Source organism: Petaurus breviceps, unplaced genomic scaffold (assembly GCF_028583685.1).
Source record: "Petaurus breviceps papuanus isolate PSGF00001 unplaced genomic scaffold, PetGlider_PUasm1.0 151, whole genome shotgun sequence".
NCBI lineage: Eukaryota > Metazoa > Chordata > Mammalia > Diprotodontia > Petauridae > Petaurus > Petaurus breviceps.
Window position 1 is genome coordinate 30,066,013 of NW_027185712.1, and position 7,724 is coordinate 30,073,736.

A 7,724-nucleotide genomic window follows, 5' to 3' on the forward strand; every position below is an offset into this window, starting at 1 on the left:
ATCAATAGACATAATGATGGTATGATGCCAAAGTTTGTTGCCAAGACCAAGAACAAGAAGGTTTTTAGCAAGACTTTTGTTAAGGGTCTTTGATGGTCATGATATGTGCAGTTATCAGATCCATGGATAACTATTTCATATGTACTTGTGGACTGATTGGGCGACTTTCTCATGTAGAAAATAGCCCCAGAAACTGGTGGTGACCCTGTGAAAACAATTTTCAACAAACCACTTATTGCCTGTAAGAAAATTAGTTGGATTCTTTAATAATTAGGAAGAGACAGATGAATACTTACATCACAAAATGCTAAGCAAAAGAAACTGCCTACCAGTTTTTCAAAGATTTCCTAAACTAGACAATTGCTTATAAGCAGATGAAGTGAAGAAGACTATATACTATTATGCAAGAATCAGGCCAAAGAAGGAGAGAGGACTTAACCCAGAGGCAACATCTTTATTGCCATCAAGGCCATCCAATGAAATGTCTAGAATTCAGTGCTTGATACATTTCACTAATTATTTTCTGTATTCCATCTTTTTTATTTTTACTTATTTATTTTTAAAGCAATTGGGGTTAAGTAACTTGCTCAAGGTTACATACATGGCCAGTTATTTCTGGGTGTGGCGCTAAGTATTAGGGCCCGAATTTGATCCCAGGTCATCCCGACTCTGGGGCTGGTGCTCTTACTCGCTCATCTTTTTTAATAGAGGTACACAGCTATATGCTCACACAGTCAGGTTGGTTCTCCTGTCAAAGTTTATTATGCAGCACACAGAATAAATCCACAAGCCAATGAAAGGATTAGATGCCCCTGCACACCCAGGTGAAATGCAATCTTCTGAACTTGTATGGTCTTCAGTCATCCAGTAATGTGTTGAATATTGATGTAAAAGAAATCATTCTGTTGTCCCTAGCCATGCACAAACTGACCTCATAACTCAATTATTTCTCAAAGGGACTCCCAAAGGGTACATTGATGTATGCTTGGGACAGTATCTTGACAGGATGAAGGGCAGAATCTTTGAATCTTGTCCAGATGGAGAGAACAGCCATTCTTGAAACCTTTTTGTTCAGTTTCCAAATATTTTCACATGAACCTCAAATATCGCTTAGTAAATGGATGGTTTTCTAGTACAGATATTCTTAGACTGGGAAGTATACTATATTGTCCATATCTGGCTTTAAAATCTTCTTTGATGATTCAGACTTCTGAGATATTTGATGGATGGCTGATCACTGAAATGATTGTCACAGGCTTATCACTTCTAATACACCTGTAAAGTCTTTCAGCACAATAGACATACAAAACAAAATCCAAAGTCAAGTCTTAGGAGAATTTGCTTAGAATGTGGACTCCTCTGCACAGATTTTCACAAGCTGCTCAGGCTTTACAAATCCTCTGGGGAAGAGTTCAGGAACATGCTTCGAGAAATACTCTGGCAAGGGAATATTCAGGTAGTGACTTCTATTAGGACTGAGACAACCAGGAGGCTGTGCATCGAGGTTAGTTTGATCTTTCAGGCACCGCCTCCCCCCCCAAAAAAAAACATCAACTGCAGATACTCCTAAGGCAGACACAAATCCATCAGTGAGTTAGCAGGATATCTCTACCCCAAGTATGTAAAGTCTTCTTTCAGTGGCATGAGATGAGAACAATTTGTTCCAGTTTCCACGAAGGCAATTGAAGCAGGTGCTGTGGAACACTTAGAGCTTGGTCAGACAGCGAAGATTCCAAAGACCATTCTCTGGATCCTGGGTCGTCACCAGTCATTCTGACTTTTACTTTGGCACTGGACTTCAGTGACTCTGGAAGAGAGAGTGAGGCTGACAATTTTGTACAGTGCTGCCTCACTTACATCTAATCATACATCAGTTAAGACATTACCCTGTGATGTCACTGGTCCTCTTTGAGAATAAAGGACAAAAAACTATATTAGTATTTACCTACATAGTCATGTTAGCAACCATTTATTAGATACCTACTGTGTGCCAGGCACTGTGCTAAGCACTGGGGATACAAAGGCAAAAGATAGTTCCTGTTCTCAAAGAGCTCACACTCTTACAGGGGAAACAGCGTGGAAACAGCAACATACAAACAAGATATTTGCAGAATAATTTGGAGATAATTAACATAAGGAAAGCACCAGCATTAAGAGGGATGAGGACAGGCTTCTTGCATATAGGGAGATTTTAGCTGAGACTTGGAAGAAGCCAGGGAAGCTAGGAGGTAGAAATGAGGAGGGAAAGAATTCTAAGCATGGGTGACAGCCAGTTAAAATGCCTGAGTCAGGAGATGGATTGTCTAGTATGAGGAATAGTAACAAGGCTAGTTTCACTGGATAGTAGAATATATAAGGGGAGAGCAGTAAGAAAAAAATGTAGGAGAGATAGGAAAGGGGCTGACTATGGAGGCCTTTAAAAACCAAACAGAGGATTTTACATTTGATCCTGAAGGCAATAGGGAACCACAAGAATTTATTTTACAGGAGAGTGACATGGTCAGACTTGCACTTTAAGAAGATCAGTTTGACAGCTGAATGGAGGGTAGGTGGGAGGGGGGAAATCTGAAGCAGGGAGATCAACCAGCAGGTTATTGTAATAGTCCAGATATGAGATAATTACCTGCATTAGGGTGATGGCAGTGTCAGAGGAGAGAAGGGAGTATATATATGAAGATGTTCAAGTAGAAACCACAGAATTGGGCAACTCATTGATTATGAAGGGGTGGCATGAGAGTGGGGAGTTGAGGATAACATCTAGGTTGCAAGTTGGTGACTAGGAGGGTGGTGGTATTTTCCAGAATAGTAGGAGGGGGGGGAGTTGTATATGTTTATCAATACTCCTGCTAATTACTGCAGATTCATGTAGATACATAGGTATATTTTCATGTTAGTTATGCATAATTTTGCTATCTGTCTATTTCATATTCTCTGCTGTTTATGCATGGTATTTCATAGACACTGATATTATTTCATTGCTTTACTAGACTGAATATGCATGGACACATTCATTTAATATATGTTGCATGTAATTTAGGCCTGTAGTCACTAGATACCTATCTAGAATTTAGGACTATGAGTTCTAACCAGAATTTAGAACTATGGATGACAAATATGCTTAAACACATTCCAGTTGCTTTTCTTGGTACTGCAAATCTTTAACCAGGGGGAGATTATAAGAGAGTTGTTCTTTCACAAAAAGTCTTTAAAGACTTGTAGAATTCACTGTAAATATGTGGCCATGTTAGGCAATCCTTTTTTTTTTTTTGAGGTAAAAAACAGTTTCTTGAATTAATCTGTGAATCTGAAAAGAAGTAAAGTATGAAGAATGAAGTATAGGCATAGCTTGGGGATATTGTGGGGTTTGGTTCCGGACCACCGCAATAAAGAAGTCACATGATTTTTTTCATGGCATATAAAAATTATGTTTATACTATACTATAGAATATTAAGTGTACAATAGTATTGCGTCTAAAAACAATGTATATACTTTAATTAAAAATTCTTTATTGCTAAAAATCTGACCCTTTGAAGGTCATGATTGTTTTGCTGGTGGAGGGTCTTGCCTTAATGTTGATGGTTGCTGACTGATTAGGGTGGTGGTTGCTGAAGATGGGGGAGGTGAGCTGTTGTAGTTTCTTAAAATAAGACAATAATGAACTTTGCCTTCATCAGTTGATTCTTCTTTTCAATTGAACACTCAGAGGTCATTGTAGGATTACTAATTGTCCTACTATAAATATTGTTGTGTTTCAGGCAATAGGAAGGTTCCAGGAAAGGGAAAGAGATAGGGATAGCTTTGTCCATGGAGTAGTAGGAACCCATACAACATTTATCAATAAAGTTTGGCATCTTATGTAGACATAATCATTCCCCAAAATAATTACAATAGTAACACCAAAGATCACAGATCACCATAACTGATATAATAAAGAAAAAGTCTGAAATATTGCAAGAATTACCAAAATTTGACATAAAGCCATGATGTGAGCACAAGCTGTTGCAAAAATGATGACTTGCTTGAGACTTGCTTGATGCAGGGTTGTCACAAGCCTTTGATTTGTAAAAAATGCACTATCTGCAAAGCACAATAAAGCAAAATGCAGTAAAATGAGAAATGCCTGTGTTAAAGGACATAGCTTTGGGTGACCTGGGAGAGCAGAAGTATACACAAAAGCAACTGCCACAAAAAAAATCCAGAACACTAAGAATGAGGATGCTTGGGCTAATTGGGCACAGGTTGTGTCAAAGCAAAAGTTGTTTTGGTGAAATCCTTGAAAATAGACCCCCAAGGCAGTAATCCTGTCTGGTACTTCTTCCCACAGACCCCTTGATGGGACCCTGAAACCTCTGGGCATGAAGAAATTCTTTTAAATATTTTCTTTATCTTTACAAACAAGGTTAATAATCAGTATTTGTTACTTGGGTATATTTATTAGGAATCCATTTGGGAGGAGGTAACTGAGGTAAGGAAACATGGCCAGGAAAGAGATGGAAATAAATATAACACTGGGATATTATGACAAAAATTTTGAGTTTGGGTCTTGGAACCAACAAAAAGATGAAGAGGGTAAGAGACCTATTGGCACTGCTTCCTATAGCAGAGGCGTGCTTATAGCACAAAATCCATCTGTGTAACAAGTCAATAGTGAGGGCATAATTCTGATGACCTCTCTATCTCTCTAACACTATTCTGTGAACAAGAAATATTTATTCAACAAAACATTAGCAAGTTCCTAGGCTCAAGGTCATTGAGCTAGAAGCTGGAGGAAAGACAAAACTTAACAAGACAAGGTCCCTGCTCTCAGGGAGCTTACATTTTGAAACATTTGGGTTTTGTCCCAAAGTTATCTTACCTATTCAGTGTGAAGTCAAGAACTATTTCTGACTATGGCTGTTTGCAGATGAGTGACTTCAGTTACAGGGGGGTGTTCTTTCATTTTTTTCTAACAGATGTCTCATTTTTTACCCTACAGATGGTGAGAGTATCCGAAAAAATTGTCCCTCTAAAAAAGAATCAAGAATAAGATATGAAGGATACTTAAGTTTGAAAAGTCAACAAGTGAAAAGTGTTCCATTTTTGCCTAATAGATATTTTTTATTCCTTTTTGATAGATCAGAGATTAAAGATTAATTATTCTGACTTTTTCAGTTTGCAGATGACAAAATTAGAGCCCAGAGACATTAAATAACTTGTGTAGGGTCACATTATCAGTAAACATCAAAGCCAGTAGAGAACTGAGATCCTCTGACTTCAAATCCAATTTTCTTTGCACTGTGAGTGATCTTTGTCTATTAAGTGATAATTACTTCATTTAATTTTTGTTGCTTTTTTGAATTGCTTAGCACTTCTTTATGCTATTTACTATTGTATTAAAGGAGGCAATGGGGTGTTGGAGCATTGGCCTGGAAATCAGGGAGCCAGTGCTCTACTCCTCAGAGGGAAAGTGCCTAGACCACTGGGCTTGGAGCAAGAAGACCTGGGTTTGAGTTCTAACCCAGCACTTGCTGGCTGTGACCTTGGGTAAGTCACAGTTTCTCTGAACCTGAATTTAATTTGTAAAATGCTAATAATGATAATAATACAAGATTGGTTTGAATATAGGGAATATACCTAAAATGAAATCCCTTTTGAAGGATAAAAGGACACATAGGAAAAAGAACACTAATTATAGACTTCACTCAGCTATTATGAAAACCAGATTTTGGGAGAAAATGCAGTATAAAGTCAGATCCAGTAGTGTATTTGCATTGCTTACGTCTCCCTTTCTCCGTTTGTATTTATGTAGGGCTAAATGCAGCTGGAGGAATTAATGAAATTGGTGCTTAATGGGTCCACTACAAAATTGTCTTTACTCTTCCCCAATTCTCTGTCCCATTCACCACAGCAGCTATTCTAAACTTTTTCTTCCATTCTCAAGCCTACCCACCACTCTCTCTTCCTACTCTGAGGCCTTCACTTCATACCTTACTTAGAAAATCAAGGCCAATTTGCAATGAGATTTCCTTCTTTACATTTCATTTGTATCATTTTTAGTTTTTCTCTTCCTGTACTTCAGTCTCTAGTGATGAGGTAGCTTTTCTCTCCATCAAAGCCATGCCTGTGTCTGATCTGATCCCTTCTCTTTTCTGTAGGAGATTGATTCTGTTATGGCCTTCTCTTTCTCTAATCTTCAGTCTCTCCCTAGCTACCGGTTCCTTCTGTACTGCCAACAAACATCCCAAAGACTCTCATATCCTTTAAAAATGCCCTCTTTAAATCCTACCATTCTACCCTCTAGGCTCTCACCTAGTGTTTCTACTCCCTAGTTAAGCCAAACTCCTTAAAAACAACTTCAATCACCATCCTCACCCCCACCATACCATCTTCTTCTCCTCTCATTTTTTAGCCTTTTACAATTTGACTTCTCATTACATTGCTTGACTGAAGTTGCCCTCCTCTAGGTACCAATGATGTCCTAGCTGTTGAATCTTTTTTCAACCCTCAACTTTCTTGATCTTCTCTGCAGCTATTGTATACACTATTGTCTACCTCTTTCTGGATATTCTCTTCTTTCTTGGTGTTTGTGAGACTCTACTTTGTTCTCCTCCTGCCTTTCTGATTTCTCCTCATTATCCTTTGCTGGATGTTCATCCATGTCACAGCTCCTACCTATGTTTGTACTCCAAAGTATGGACTTGGGCTCTCTTCACCTTTTGCTATACTCTCTGGCACTTGGTGACCTCATTAATTTTCATGGATTAAATTATCATCTCTATGCAGATAACTCCATATCGATATATTTAATATCAACATTTCTCATAGGCTCTAGTTATGGGTCTACTTATGTAACTGCCTATTAGACATCTCAAACTGAATGACTCATGGCCATCTCAAACTTAAAATGGCTGAGAGAGAAGTCATTAGAGGTCATACCCCTTCCAGAAATCTTTTTATACTGTCAGGATACCACCATCCTTCTAGTCACCCATCTTCACGACTCCAGGACCATTCATTCTCAGCTCCTGACTTTCACTCATCCTATCTATCAAATTAGTTGTGAAATGTTGTCATTTCTACCTTCACAACCTTTCTCACATTTGCAGCCTTCTATTCCCCCACCACAGCTACTTTTCTATCTCATATGTCATCAGATCTCACTCTCATTGACTATTGCAATAACCTCCTAACTGGTATCCTTGCCTCAAGTCTCTGTCCACTCCAATCCATCATCCAAACAACTGCCTAAGGGATTTTCCTAAAACACAGGTTTGAGAAACATTACTTCTTATCCCCAGCTTCAGTAAACTGCAGTGGCTTCTTATCATTTCTCAGAACAAATATAAATACCTCTATTTGGCATTTAAAGTCCTTCAGACCTTGACCATAACCTTGATTTCCAGCCTTATTATATGTTATCCTCCTCCAAAACTCTATGGGCCAGTGAAACTGGTTTATTTACTATCCTTATAGACACTTCTCCATATTATATTTCTATGCCTTTGCTCTGATTGTCCCCCCATATCTAGAATGAACTCTCTATTAACTTCTGCTTCTAAAAATTCCTAGTTCCCTTCCAGGTTTAATATAAGCACATTTTTAAAATGAAACCTTTCCTAATACCTCCTTGTCTCCTAGTACACTTCACCCAAAATAATTTTGTATGTATTATATCTCTCTCCTTCCTTCCTTCCTTCCTTCCTTCCTTCCTTCCTTCCTTCCTTCCTTCCTTCCTTCCTTCCTT

The 7,724-nt window shown here is 38.3% G+C and overlaps 1 pseudogene; it reads right to left on the reverse strand.

Moving 5' to 3' along the window:
* Window positions 1-463: 463 nt before the first annotated feature.
* On the reverse strand, window positions 464-6,638 carry LOC138153431 (NADPH oxidase 4 pseudogene; annotated as a pseudogene).
* Window positions 6,639-7,724: the final 1,086 nt, after the last annotated feature.